This window comes from Agelaius tricolor, unplaced genomic scaffold (assembly GCF_023055355.1).
Source record: "Agelaius tricolor isolate 1412-34295 unplaced genomic scaffold, bAgeTri1.0.p SCAF_39, whole genome shotgun sequence".
Taxonomy (NCBI): Eukaryota; Metazoa; Chordata; class Aves; order Passeriformes; family Icteridae; genus Agelaius; species Agelaius tricolor.
Genome location: NW_027269299.1, coordinates 935,801 through 950,000, shown reverse-complemented (window position 1 = coordinate 950,000; position 14,200 = coordinate 935,801). Strand labels below are relative to the sequence as shown.

At 56.0% G+C, this 14,200-nt stretch overlaps 1 non-coding gene and 1 pseudogene across 1 annotated transcript; both read right to left on the bottom strand.

Annotated features, from left to right (window-relative positions):
- Positions 1-14,200, bottom strand: part of LOC139603508 (zinc finger protein 271-like) — a 233,306-nt pseudogene that overhangs the window by 120,288 nt on the left and 98,818 nt on the right.
- Positions 182-334, bottom strand: LOC139603526 (5.8S ribosomal RNA). Its single transcript, XR_011683705.1, has one exon. It is a non-coding gene; the product is annotated as a 5.8S ribosomal RNA (ribosomal RNA).

Below are 14,200 nucleotides of genomic sequence, written 5' to 3'. Positions count from 1 at the left end.
ACAACCGCAACAACGACGACGCCTGCCGGGCCGCAGGGAAGGGATCAAGGCCCGACTAGGGAAACGCTTCCTTCGCCGAACCCCTTACCGCCTTCCCTCCGGGCACCGGCAGGATGGGAGCCTGCGAGGCGACCCCAGCTGCGCAACCGGGGTGGCCCCTGGACGGCGATTGATCGTCAAGCGACGCTCAGACAGGCGTAGCCCCTGGAGGAACCCAGGGCTGCAAGTGCCTTCGAAGTGTCGATGATCAATGTGTCCTGCAATTCACATTAATTCTCGCAGCTAGCTGCGTTCTTCATCGACGCAAGAGCTGAGTGATCCACCGCTAAGAGTTGTCTGTCTTTCGGGCACTGCTCACGCTGAGTGGCCCCTTTTTGTTACTCTGGCGCCGAGGACGCGCGGGCGCGCCCCTGGCTTCGACCATACAAGCACACAGAAAACGGAAGGGGAGGGAAAAAAAAACCACTGGAGCAACCCACTCTCCGAAGGCCGGCCAAGAGGCGGGGGAGCCCGTGCCCCTGACCGCCTTCCCCCGCAAGGGGTGACGCCGACCTCACAAACGCCGTCCTTCGGAGGCGGCCCAGGCGCCCGCTCTTGGCCCAGCCTCCGCGCGGAGGGCCAGGTGGCTTGCGCCAGAATGCGGGGGGCACGGCGGCCTGCCCGCTTCTCTCTTTCACGGGACAACACGCACAAAACACACGGCACACGGCTGGGGGCAGGCAGCCGTCGGCCCCCGCACCACGCCGGCTCTCCCTCGGCCCCGACACCGCGGGCCTTGCGGAGCGCCATTGCGCTGTTCTCTTCCCCACGGCATGGCCTTTCCCCCAGGCTCGAGAGGGGCACGCGACAATGACCGGCCCCCGCTGGGACGCCTCCCGTGGGACCGCTCCCCCGCCGGGCGGGCGAGCGACTGGTGGTCGCGCTCCGCCGACAGCCCAGAGGCGGGCGCCACCAAGACCCGAGCCAGCATTGCCAGCGCCCAAGGCCTGCTGGACGGCAGAACCGGCCACCGCCGGGGCCGCACTTCTGGGACCTCCACCGCCGCGTCGCACCACTGGGGCCCCTTGCCCCGGGCACGCGATGGTGGAAGGCGGTACGGCACTGAGCCGGGGGGCAACGCCCGCTCTCCCCGTTTGCACGCGGAGACCAGGCGGGGAGAAGCGCCCCCGTGGCCGCCCCGCATGCCTTCCTGCGGCCCACACATGGCTGGGAAGGGGGCTGGAGGACTCAACGAGTGGGGCCCGGGACGGGACCGCCGCCGGCCGACCGTCCCCGCAGGGAGGGACACCCGTTGAGCGGCGCCACCACTGTTTGGCACAGGGTCGCCCGCGCTCGCGGGCCTCCGCCGCCGGAGGGCCCGCCGAGTGCTTGCTCCCCACCAGCAGGCGGGCAGTCGATCCAGGGGACGGCCGGTGGATGACGGCCCCAGGGCTGCGCGTTCGAGGAGAAAAGGCCGTCGAGGGGAGGAGAGGCGCCAGACGTGCCAGACGTGCCAGACGCAGCGCCACACGTGCGAGAGACCACGGCGGCAGTCCGAGGAGAGAGAGCGCGGGGAGGCTTGACCACCAAGAACATCTCGGGTGCACGCGCGCCACGAAGCGCGGCCTGGAACACCCGGAGGCCTCGGCCCTTGGAGTTCCTCTGCCCCACGCGAGAGGGGGGCCGCTCGGCCTGAGAACAGGGAACTCTGCCGGCTGGCAAAGGCCCCACTCCCCGGTGCGGGTAGGGCTGGAAGAGCCGCCTCCTCCGAGCACCGAAGGCGTCTGCGCCATCCGGCTCCCTAGCCCTTTCCACCTTGGCCGCCGACGGGTGCCACAGCCATCCGGCCGGCCATCGCTGGACGGGCGAAGCAGCGAGGGAAGGGACGGGCGTGCCTCTGGGAGGGGCCGTGCCGATCACCCCTCCCTCCCGGCACCTGGGCAGCTTTCTGGCGTGCACGCCGAGGAGAGCTGAGCTCAGGAGGACTCGGGCCACGCCAGGGCGCCCGCACGCGGCACGCAGGTGACTGGCGTTCAGCGGTGCCGGCCACAGCAGCGAGAGGCTCAGGAGCCCGCAGCCGCACCCCCGCTCTCTGGCGAGGATGGACTGGCGGCAGACTGGCGCAAGGCCGGGGTGGGGGGGGCGTGGTGTGGGGGGCGGGAGGGAGACGCCCGTTGTAGCGTGGGGTGAGCCCCACCCAAGCACACGGTGGTGGGCGCGCGTGGCGCGCTTCGCCGCACCGAGCGGCTTTTGCCCCCTCTCCCCCTTCCGACCCCCCGTGCCCAGCGGTGCCACGTGCCTCCGGTCCCTCTCTCTCACTAGGGCTGCGGCGCGCGGCAGAAGGTTAAGGGCGTGTGGCCCCCGGACAGAACCTGGGCCGGCAGCTGGGGGCCGAGCGTGCGAAAGGAGCGGGCGTGTGAGTGACGCCGCGCACGCGCCACCGGCCGGATGGCCCGGCACAACGCGGCACGCGCCGCGCCCCACAGGTAATGATCCTTCCGCAGGTTCACCTACCGAAACCTTGATACGACTTTTACTTCCTCTAGATAGTCAAGTTCGACCGTCTTCTCGACACTCCGGCAGGGCCGTGGCCGACCACGCCAGGGCCGATCCGAGGACCTCACTAAAACCATCCAATCTGTGGTAGCGACGGGAGGTGTGTACAAAGGGCAGGGACTTAATCAACGCGAGCTTATGACCTGCACTTACAGGGAATTCCTCGTTCACGGGGAAGAATTGCAATCCCCGATCCCCATCACCAATGGGCTTCAACGGGTTACCTGCGCCTGCCGGCAGAGGGTAGGCACAAGCTGAGCCAGTCAGTGTGGCGTGTGTGCGGCCCCGGACATCTAAGGGCATCACAGACCTGTTATTGCTCAATCTTGGGTGGCTGAACGCCACTTGTCCCTCTAAGAAGTTGGACGCCGACCGCTCGGGGGTCGCGTAACTAGTTAGCATGCCAGAGTCTCGTTCCTTATCAGAATTAACCAGGCAAATGGCTCCACCAACTAAGAACGGCCATGCACCACCACCCACGGAATCGAGAAAGAGCTCTCAATCTGTCAATCCTGTCTGTGTCTGGGCCGGGTGAGGTTTCCTGTGTTGAGTCAAATGAAGCCGCAGGCTCCACTCCTGGTGGTGCACTTCCGTCAATTCCTTTAAGTTTCAGATTTGCAACCATACTTCCACCGGAACCCAAAGACTTGGGTTTCCCGGGAGCTGCCCGGTGGGTCATGGGAATAACGCTGCCGGATCGCCAGTGGGCATCGTTTATGGTTGGAACTACGACGGTATCTGATCGTCTTCGAACCTCTGACTTCCGTTCTTGATTAATGAAACATTCTTGGCAAATGCTTTCGCTCTAGGCCGTCTTGCGCTGGTCCAAGAATTTCACCTCTAGCGGCACAATACCAATGCCCCCGGCCGTCCCTCTTAATCATGGCCCCGTTTCCGAAAACCAACAAAATAGAACCGGAGTCCTATTCCATTATTCCTACTTTCAGTATGCCAGCGGCCGGCCTGCTTTCAACACTCTAATTTTCTCAAAGTAAACCCTTCGGGCCCCGCGGGACACTCAGCTAAGAGCATCGAGGGGGCGCCAAGAGGCAGGGGCTGGGACAGGCGGTGGCTCGCCTCGCAGCGGACCGCCAGCTCGATCCTAAGATCCAACTATGAGCTTTTTAACTGCAGCAACTTTAACATACGCTATTGGAGCTGGAATTACCGTGGCTGCTGGCACCAGACTTGCCCTCCAATGGATCCTTGCTCAAGGGTTTAAAGTGCGCTCATTCCAATTACAGGGCCTCAAAAGAGTCCTGTATTGTTATTTTTCGTCACTACCTCCCCGGGTTGGGAGTGGGTAATTTGCACGCCTGCTGCCTTCCTTGGATGTGGTAGCCGTTTCTCAGGCTCCCTCTCCAGAATCGAAGCCTGATTCCCTGTCACCCATGGTCACCATGGTAGGCACAGACAGTACCATCGAAAGTTGATAGGGAAGACATTCAAATAGGTCATCGCCGCCGTGGTGGCGTGCGATCGGCTCAAGGTTATCTAGAGGCACCAAAGCTGCCGGGCGGGCCCAGGCTGGTTTTGGTCTGACAAATGCACATGTCCCCGGAGGTCGGCGCTCGTCGGCATGTATTAGCTCTAGAATTACCACAGTTATCCAAGGAGTGGGAGAGGAGCGACCAAAGGAACCATAACTGATTTAATGAGCCATTCGCAGTTTCACTCTACCGCCCATGTGTACTTAGACATGCATGGCTTAAGCTTTGAGACAAGCATATGCTACTGGCAAGATTAACCAGGTAGCTGCCACCCACGGTGGCGCCGCGCCACGGCGTGCGAGCGCCTGGACGGAGCACCTGGACGTGCCCGGCCCGCCAACGAACCTGCCCTGCGCCAAACCCCGACCCCCAGGGCTTCTTTCGCCGCTCCGACCCACGGGAGTGCCATCAAGGACGAAGACACGGCGGTGGTCGGCGGCATGGCGGCGACGGGCGCCAGCGGCCAGGCGGCGGCCGACCGAATCACAGCCCAGCATCGCCTGGGGGGGGAACAGCGCCATGCGCGAGGGACGCCCCTCGGCTACTGCCAACCCTGGCGGCTGGCCCTTCCCGCGACGCCGCGGGCAAGGAGCCGGGACCGCTGCGCAGCTTTTCGCCGCTCCGATGGAGCGCGAGGGTTCATCTCTCTCTCTCTCGCTTTTTTTCCCAGGGCGTGCGCCCCGGTTCGAGACACGGCCTCGCGCTCAAAATGACACACGTGGCGCGCAGAAGGGGGCTCGGCCGGGGCTGACCCACCCCCCCACCAAAGCCGAGAAAAACCCGCCCACAGACCGGTCGTGGGCGAGCCACCAGCCACCGGCGAGGTTGGGCCAAGCGGGGCCCCGCTCACAGGGAGTGAACCCTGTCCCGGTGTGTCCCCCTACCGGGCCGCGTGGAAAATACCGGACGTGCTAGAGGAGGCAGCGACCCGATGAGGCAGGCACGGCCCGGACACCGAGGCCCCTTTTCAGCCGGGGCGGCTCGCTCTGCAGCAGGCGGCGGAATGGCAAAGGAGCGCACAGACCAGGCTCTGTTCCAACTGCATCCGGGGCGGCATCAGGTTCAGGCACTTTAGCCCTCTCTCTTTTCTCTCTCACCTCTCTCCCTTCTCGTGGCTCAGCTCCAGCCGCACCGTCGCCCGGCGCTGCTCGCGGCCGGCACCCACACGGGCACTACCTGGACCGGGGCCGGCACCGGTACCTCGCGTGGTTTTTTAAGGACACCTGGAGGCTCATGGGGCCACGTGGCCGTCACACAGCTCGGGATGGTAAAGATGCCCTTCCCCAGGCCAGCAGGAGGGGTGACACCTCACCTGCGACGGGAAGCGAATAGGAAAGGAGACCGCCCTGCCCGAGCACCGGACCCCCCCCGCCATGGCTTCCCTGTGACAGAGAAGCCTTGGAAGGAGAGCTGGCCCGCCAGGGGCCCTCTCTGACGCCACCCAAAAAGCCACATCGATCAGGCGCGGCTCTGGGAAGGAGCTGCGCCAACGGCGACAAGGGCCCAACGGCCACGGTCCTGGGACAACGGCGACGGCCGCCCAGCCCACCTGCAGATCGGATTGCTTGTGGCAGCAGAGGAGCGCGGGGGGTGCTGCCACCCACCCGTGGCCAACAACGGCTCCCCTTTCAGCTAGGCAACGGCGGGACTGGACCGGCCCCTGCTGGGCCGGGAGGGGATTCGGTGCCCCCCCCCCCCCCCCCCCCCCCTTTCGGCCCGGGGAACCCGGCCGAGCGTGCCAGAAAAAGTGTGACCATCCTGGTGCCACGGGCCAACGGCTTTCGCCCGTCCTCGTGGCGGTCGGCTTTCCCTTCCGGAAAAAAAAGCCGGGGAACAGCACGACAAAAAAGGCACACGGAGGTGCATTCACAACGTCCCGTGCAAGCCATGGGGGCCGCAGGGCCAGGGGCCCGGGAGGGGACTGAGGTACACGCCTCACTACCTCCCAACGACGGACCCACCAGCATCCTGCTCGCACCTTCATCAAAACGCTTCTCGGTGCCACAGCTTAGGGCTGTGAGAGAAAAATAAAAAGGCCTGCGGAGGCCTGGAGGGCGACCCCCCCACTCTGCCCGCCTCAACAAAAAGCAACGGACCCAGCGTGGTTGAACCCAGCCCCGCCCAGCATAAGCGGCTCAGTCAATCCGGCCATGACCGAGGTAGGCGAGGCGCCGCCGCCTCGCCCAGGACCAGTCTGGGGGGACTCTCCATCGGGTGCCGAGCCCATAAAAAAAAAAAAAAACTAGAAAACTAGGCCAAAAAATTCTGCCCGCCACAACGCGGGTCACTGGCTTAAGGCCGAGGAAGGGGGACGGCTTCAACAATGTGGGCTGGGGACCACCGCCACCGCCGAGGCGACCGACAGGCCCAAAACAACAGCAAATGATTCTGGAGCAGAGGCATTGCCTGGAGAAAACTCTCCCCTGCTTTGTCTGGGCAATCCTTAACCAGTGTGTTACATGCCTCTTGCTGCCAATTTCTTGCTCAACACTGTGATAGATGAATCTGATTCGTGCTAACACTTGTAACTATATTTTAAATATTTTAGAAAATATTTGTTAAAAAGTAAGAGAGGAAAAGGATATGGAATTAGTGTGACAAAACAGATGTTTTCAGATGTTCATGAGAAAACAGGATGCAGGATGTAGTTTGAGATAAGTAACATCCCAAAAGGCAATAGGCCTCAGGATAATTAAAGAATCAGCCTTGAAATGGACAAAATTGGGATGATTCCAGGTATCTATGAAATAATAAGGCTTCTTTTTGGAATATAATGCTGGCTTCCTGTGGTGGTTTGACAGGAAATGTGTTTTTTGGGATGCTGTGTTTTGGGCCAATAGATATTCAGGCTTTAATATTGGCATTTAACCTCGCCATTGGGACATTGGACACGCCTCTGAGAACATGGGGTTAAAAGCAGAGGTCTCCCTTGGGAGGGTCCTTTTGGGTTTCCGGCGGGAAATAGTTCGGGTCTCTCCCCCGGCCCAGGGGGAGGGGAAAAGCCATGTGGCCGGGAGAGGTAGGCCTGACCCTGGGGGTGGAAGGGTGGAAGAGAGAGAGAGAGAGGGAGACACCAGGAGCCATCAGGCAGCCACCCCTGAGAGACACAGAGAGAGAGAGAGAGAGAGCTGCTGCCTGAGACTGTAACCTTGAGACTGGATAAACATGGGCCTGTGCCGGCAGCACGGCAGCACGGCTGGGAAGGAGAAGAAGGGGGGGCTGCACCGGCCGCTTGTAGGAGCTTTTAACCCCTTCTCGGAGAATGAGAACTTTACAGATCATTGACCTCTCCTAGAAGACAGAGTGGAAGATGAGGAAGGAATGTGCAAGTGTGAGAGAGGTCTGGGCGAGTGAGAAATAGTGGAAGAATAGAGAAGAATCTTAGTGGGAAGAGATGATGGAGTGGCTTTTGCTGGACTCTTTTTGTACAGCCATGGACAGAACCATGTTCCTTGTGACACAGAGACTGCATTCTAGGGGGAAGCAATGGCCACAGAACCAAGAGGGTTCAGTGTTGGTGCCCCTCGGCCCCAGGGGGTGGAAAAATATGGGGGGGACAGGTGTCCCAAAGCAGAGATTGTGGGGACAGGTGTCCCAAAGGAGAGACTGTGTCTTTTTTGGATCAGGACAAAGCATCCTTAAAAAAGACAACCCTAGAAGCAGCTCTGGTCCATGTTCAGTGGTGAGAGCACTGGACATGAAAGGAAGAGGTCACGATGGCAGATGTACTCCGGGTGGTGCCACGAGTGACACAGAAACACACAGGGCTTCAGCTGTGTTTCCAGGGGAAGCCCATGGTACAAGAAGCACTCCTCTCCTCTTGATGAACTGAGGATTGATTGTCTGAAGGGTGGTGCTGGACCAAGAGTTGGTGATTTGGGGAATAGATGTATTGTATTGGAAATTTGGTGGGGGGTGGAGGAAATGTATTTGTAAGGTTTTCATTTTCCTGTCTGTGTTCCTTTTTATATATAGTTGTAGTGTAGTTAATAAAGACTACACCACGGATCCTGCACACAAACACGTCTTCCATACGGCACCGGCCAATAGCCTGGCATCCTGAGCCAAGGGTTTAAGAGGTTTCCGAACACCAGGTATGGAACGTGGGGAAACAGACACTCTTACAGCCTGCGTGTCCCGCAGGGAGCATCTGCAGCTTCTTCAACAGGCCTAGCAAAAAGCCTGCGCAGCAAGAGGCAGTGTGCGCTCAACAAGCTTTGTGCCGTCCCACAGCACCAACTTCTCCCATCTCACACAAGAGCCGGCATCTCTGCTTTCAAACAGCCAAGGCACACCACATGCAACAAAAGCCAGAGGCACTGGCATGAGGGGCAGGATAGCCTTCCTGCTCCTCACAGCCAGCTTGGCAGGCTGACTCTCTTCCACCCAGGCATTGCACCCTTTCCCACAGGACTGACCTACACTGTCTTCCTATTCCATTTCCAGCTCCTGGCACCTACACCTTGCCCAGGATTCTGGGACTCAACACAGCATACACTCCTGCTGAACTGTGCTACTCCATGAAGGGGAAGAGTCAATACCAGAGCTGTTTTCAAGAGGTGGCAAAGGTGAGCTGTGCTTCTCTTCTCTGACAGCAGCAGCAGAAGCTCAGCTGCTCTGCTCAGGGCACAAGGGCCCCAGTGCCTGCCCTTTCCCCACATAACACACGCTTCCCTGCACCTGCAGCAAAGCACAAGAAGCCACAGGGCCTCTGGCTCTGCTACTACCAGGAACAGCCACACCTGAACCCCCCCATTTTTCCACCCCACAGCTTTGACACAGTACAGCTGTGCAAGTGTGAGAGAGGTCTGGGCAAGCGAGAGATAGTGGAAGAATAGAGAAGAATCTTAGTGGGAAGAGATGATGGAGTGGCTTTTGCTGGACTCTTTTTGTACAGCCATGGACAGAACCATGTTCCTTGTGATACAGAGACTGCATCTAGGGGGAGGCAATGCCTCAGAACCAAGAGGGTTCAGTGTTGGTACCCCTCGGCCCCAGGGGGTGAAAAAATATGGGTGGGACAGGTGTCCCAAAGGTGAGACTGTGCTCTTTTTGGAATGGGACAGAGCATCCTTAAAAAGACAACCCTAGAAGCAGCTCTGGTGCATGTTCAGTGGAGAGAGCACTGGACATGAAAGGAAGAGGTCACGACGGCAGATGTACTCCGGGTGGTGCCACGAGTGACACGGAAACACATGAGGCTTCAGCCCATAAGCCATTTTAGTCTCTGTCTCTCCAAGTTGGTTCATACCAGCCTATTTTAAATCAGGGCTATAATACTTTTATAGGATTGAGAGAGGTCCATGAAATGCACACCAGTGATTCCTCTTGTGGAATGTCATGGCCCTGCCATAAAGCCTCTTTTCACTTTTTTTTTTCTCTCATTAGCTCAACTGCAAACACACATTTACTTGCAAACTTACACAAGATGAGCAAAAAAAAAAATGATTGATGGGCCTTTGGGAACTCCTTGCTGATCTTTCTGCTTCTTCAGCTGAGCAAGGCTCTGATCCAGGCAAAGAGATTGCACTTAGTGCTACACAACCTTTTGGCTGGAACTCTGCTGATTTCTAGGAACAGCTGGAGGCCTCTATCTCCCCAGGGTGTTTTGGGGAGCTGAGCCAAGCTTTGCTGGCTTTTGGCTGCAAATACCATTGCCCTTGCTTTCTTCTATCCACAAGTACCATGGCTGGGCAAAAACTGCCACATGGGCCATCTTCCAAAGGCACTTTGGTCTGCAGTTTGTGAACGAACGAGAGCCTCATCCACTTCCAAACCACAGGAAAAAAATCATGAAAGACAGCTTCCCATCCTTAACAAACAACTGACAATTCACAAGTGGATCTAGAGCTTCTTTACGGAATGAAAGGGAAGGCAATCTTCCAATGCAGTTGTGCTTTCTGGAGTTTTTCTTCTGACTCCCACTCACAGCTGGCACTGGAAAAAGTCACGTCTCTGCAAATGTGCGTGTCCTCTGTCTGCCATCAATTGTTTTGCTGCAACAATCAGAACAGGCATCAGGCTCAGCTGATGCTAGGAACAGGAGTTGCCCCAAGGAGAAAGAAGAAAGGAACTTTTACCTCCCAAACCCATCTCGCCAGAGGCTCAAGCAGGATTCCTCTGGTTCCCAGAAATACAAAGAAACAGGGCTGAGAAGGCCCTCTGCAGCTACGTGTTCATGCCCAAGACTTTGCTTGATGCCATTTGGCTTTTGCCTTTTTTTTCTTTTCTATCTTTTCTGTATTCTTGGCACATCTATTTAGAGCTCTGTAGACTACTCTATTTGTGACTACTTTTCCCAGTCCTTTTCCATGGCCTTTGCCTAAGCAGAAAGACAAACTCCCAGAGCTCCAAGCACTGGGGGATAGAAGGCCCCAATGTTATCTTGGCTCTTCCTGGGACAGACTCCTCTGGGGAGCTGGTGGACTCACCATCCCTGCAAGCCTTTGAGAGAAGACTGCATGTGGCACTCGGTGCTGTGCTTTAGTTGAGGTGTTAGGGCATGGGTTGGATTCGATGTGATTCTGTGCCTGAGGGAGCTTTTCTGCAGCCCTGGAAAGGGCTGCGGGGGCCCTTGGCCAAGGACGAGGATCAGGGCTCATGGAAAAGAAGAAAAGGGCTCAAGGCGAAGGCCGAGAGGGCAGAGCTGCCCCAGCGCGGCCCAGAGCGAGCCTCACGTCCTCCTCCTTAACCTGCGCCCTCTGCGGCGCCGGCGCCTCCTCTCGCTGTGGGGCTCCAGGGCGTGCTGGGGGCCGGGCCCCTCGTCTTCGGCAAGCGCCGGAGCCTCGGAGGCGAGCGGCTGCTCCTGAGAAGCAAATGTTGTGCTGGGATACTCATGAGTGGATCCGTGAAGTTCATTGCTGGGAAACAGAAAGTAAGGCCAAGGTAGCAGAGCAGCTGGGAGCTGGTCACTCCCTGCAAAGGGCTGCTCTATGATGTGGGAACATCACGTTCCAGGATGGGCCAGAAGGGTCAATGTGCTCAAGGTGCTGCAGGTGAGGTTTGGATTCCCTTAGAGAGTAGTCAGGGGTGGCGAGCACTGGAAGATCCAGCTGCAGTCCCCATCCATGTCCCTTTCAGTGCTGCCTTTAGGGTGTCTGCAGCCTGGATCCAGAGCGCCCTGGGGCCTCCTGCCTCTGCCTTTGCACTCAGGGTGAGGATGCCCAGCAGCCGCTGAGGCCGGCAGTGGGGACCAGGGCTGGGGCTTGTGGCCTGGCAGGTGTGGCTCTGGGGGCTGTGACACGCCAGGGCACGGGTCACTGTCACTGCCCTCCGGAGCCCTGGCTAGCTCTGTGATGCTCCAGGGACAATGGCAAGAGAGGGGAACTGGCTGGGTTAGGGTTTTGCCTGTGCCAGAACCTCTAGGCCAGCTGCCTAGCAGTAGAAACCCCCGGAGGACCGAGTGAAGGAGGCAGAGGAGGCTCTTCTGTGGTGTGAAATGCAGCGAATTCATTTGGAGAGGCGGTGGAAGGCACTTAAGAGAACACCCCCAACGAAAAACAGAAGTTAAAAGAAGCCCCAGAACCCCTGTGCACGGGTTTTTAAAATCTTTCAAAACGGGGATTAGACACCATATAGTAACCAATAATCGACCTCGGGGTGTGGTTTTGAGGGCTACAACAAATCAGAACAAGGGGAGGAGAGAGGGTTGGGACAGAGATTGGAGCTTGGGGTGAGGGACAGGGAACTGTCTGGAACAAAGGGTAGGGTTTGGGCTGATGGATGGGCCAAAGGGGCCGGGTTGTCTTGACAGAGAGGGAAAAATCTGGTCAGGAGGGAGGGGATTCCTTGAGGGACACTTGGGTAGGAGGGCATAACACAGGGGAGAAACTGACTGTAATAACTCGGGGAACACTTGAACACACCACAAGCTAACAGAACATTTGGCTCAGAAACTAACACAGCGCAACACAGACATTCAGGCTTTCAGCAGCCGAGAGGTGGCACTGTCAGAACCCGCGGCAGCTGCTGAAAGCCATCTCTCTCCTTCAGGCTCTTGCTGGGTGGGAAGGGCCTGCGAGCTGTGGGGGCTGCACTCCCCCTGTGCTGGGAGGATGATCTGTACCAGGGGAGAGCAGAAAGCTGCCACGGTGAGCAGAACATGCTCAGAGCATTACAGTTCAGAGAATGGCACTGCCCTGAAGGGCAAAAAGCTTGAAAGCATAGAATTCTGTGCAGCGCCATTGCACAAATTTTCTCTTCAAGAACGTGCCCATTTTTGTATTCTGTAGATGAATACTCTGAGTTTTATAGAATACATGAGGTTTTTTCTTAAGGGTTTTGGGAGAACTCTCAAGTTTATTTCTATCTGCATTTTACATCCAGCATGTGTACAGGTTTTTAAAATTTTTCTTTTGTAAATACTTAGGGGAAAAAAATACCCAAGCATTTTTTAATCCTTTGGAATATTGTGATTAATATTTTTAGAAAGAAAACCTTGTTGAACATGGTTCAAATGTGAAAACACAGAGACAAGAAAAATAGCATAAAAATCTTTTTTAAAAGGGTGTATAATGAGGACTGCAGGACTGAGTAATTCCTCCAAGGGCAAATTCTTCAAGAATGGCCAGGATACTTCCTTAAATCAAGAGAAATATGACCTGAAGCCATACAAAGTACAGCCAAAGCAAATGAAAACCCTTTGGAAAAGAGGGAATTTTGCCCGTGACATCAGTCTGTTGGGATAACTGAGGGATGCCCATCATCCTTGCACTGTATTCCTTGATATTTGTAGTGTGTTTTCTCCCAGTTTCTGTGAAGTGAATAAGAAGCTGCAGTTGTTTACCATTAATTTAAGCTCTTAGAGCAATTACCAAGCACCATAAATGTTTTTTTGTAGCTGAGCAGGATTGAGTTTCCCAAATCTTCTACAAAGCAGAAGGGAACCACACAGTTACTTGTGCTAATGTTAATGAAGGGTTTCATGAAAGCAGGTGAATGAGAGCATTGCATTATAAAACTTCCACATTCAAGGAAACAGGAGTGCACTTGGAATAAAGCATATGAGGCTAGATTAACATCACAACAGGATAAAAGAAAATTACTTGGCAGGAAGTGATGTAGGGGGAAAAAAGCCATTTCTGATACAAGTGCATGCATTTGTAAGCTAAAAGAGAAAAAGAAGGGCAGAGATAATAAGAAACAAAGATTTTAAAATTGCACTGTGCAGAAGAGACACACGAACCACCAGTGTGAACACAGCTGAGAGATTCAGCTTGGAGATGGATTGGAGTGGAATCCATTCACCAAAGGTCTCTGGTGCACACGAGTGCAAAGACTGAGGAAAAAAGGAGAACAGTTTAGTTTCTGAAAGCCATTTAGATTCCTGGAAGCATTGTCTAGAGATCTAAAATCTAAAGCCTCAGAGAATCTGAACCTAAAACATCCCCAAACATCTCAGGCGAGAACCCCTGAGTAGTGGCTGCGTCTGCTGTGTGGTGATGCAGGCGAGAGCAGGACTGCCAAGTGCTGAGGCAAAAGAAGGAAGGAGTGGACACGCGTTTGGATGCCCAGGCGCTGTATTTGACCCAGGCGGGGCCAGTGATGGTGTCAGGTAAGAACCGTTAGGGAGGCACCTATAAAGGGGAAAGGCGTAACGGACGGGGACACGAGGGACCAACAAACAGAACCGGGGCGGGGCGCAAGGGACACAACTGAACCAATAGGAAGGGCCTGGGAGCGGGAAAAGGCTCAGGGGACAAATCATATGTTAGGTGAGGGATGATTGACATAGAAGAGTCTCGACCTGAGAGGGGACGGTTACAATGATTGACAGGTGGAAGGAATGAACCATTACAAGGGAGAACATGGGGGGAACTGAGGGTCAAACCAAATTCTTAACTTATAAATTAACCAACTTTACAATAAAGCCATAAATATAAAACAAACAATGCTACACACAGTACATATGTACTGTTCTGCTGCTGTTTTAATTTTCTACCACATCCATAGGTTTATGATGGTTAAGAGAAGGGTTAATTTTTTTAAAATTAGAACTGGTTTGCTGAGGAAGCTAAAATCTAAGGAGCTGTTGGTGGTTCCAGATTTGTCCATCACAAGAAGACATCTGACTCATGATGTTCTCTTTCTTTCTCTATTTTGGTGATGATTTCGGTAGCAACTTTGATACCGGATTTGAGTGTCCATCAGGCTCTGTGAGATGCATTTTTGACTCC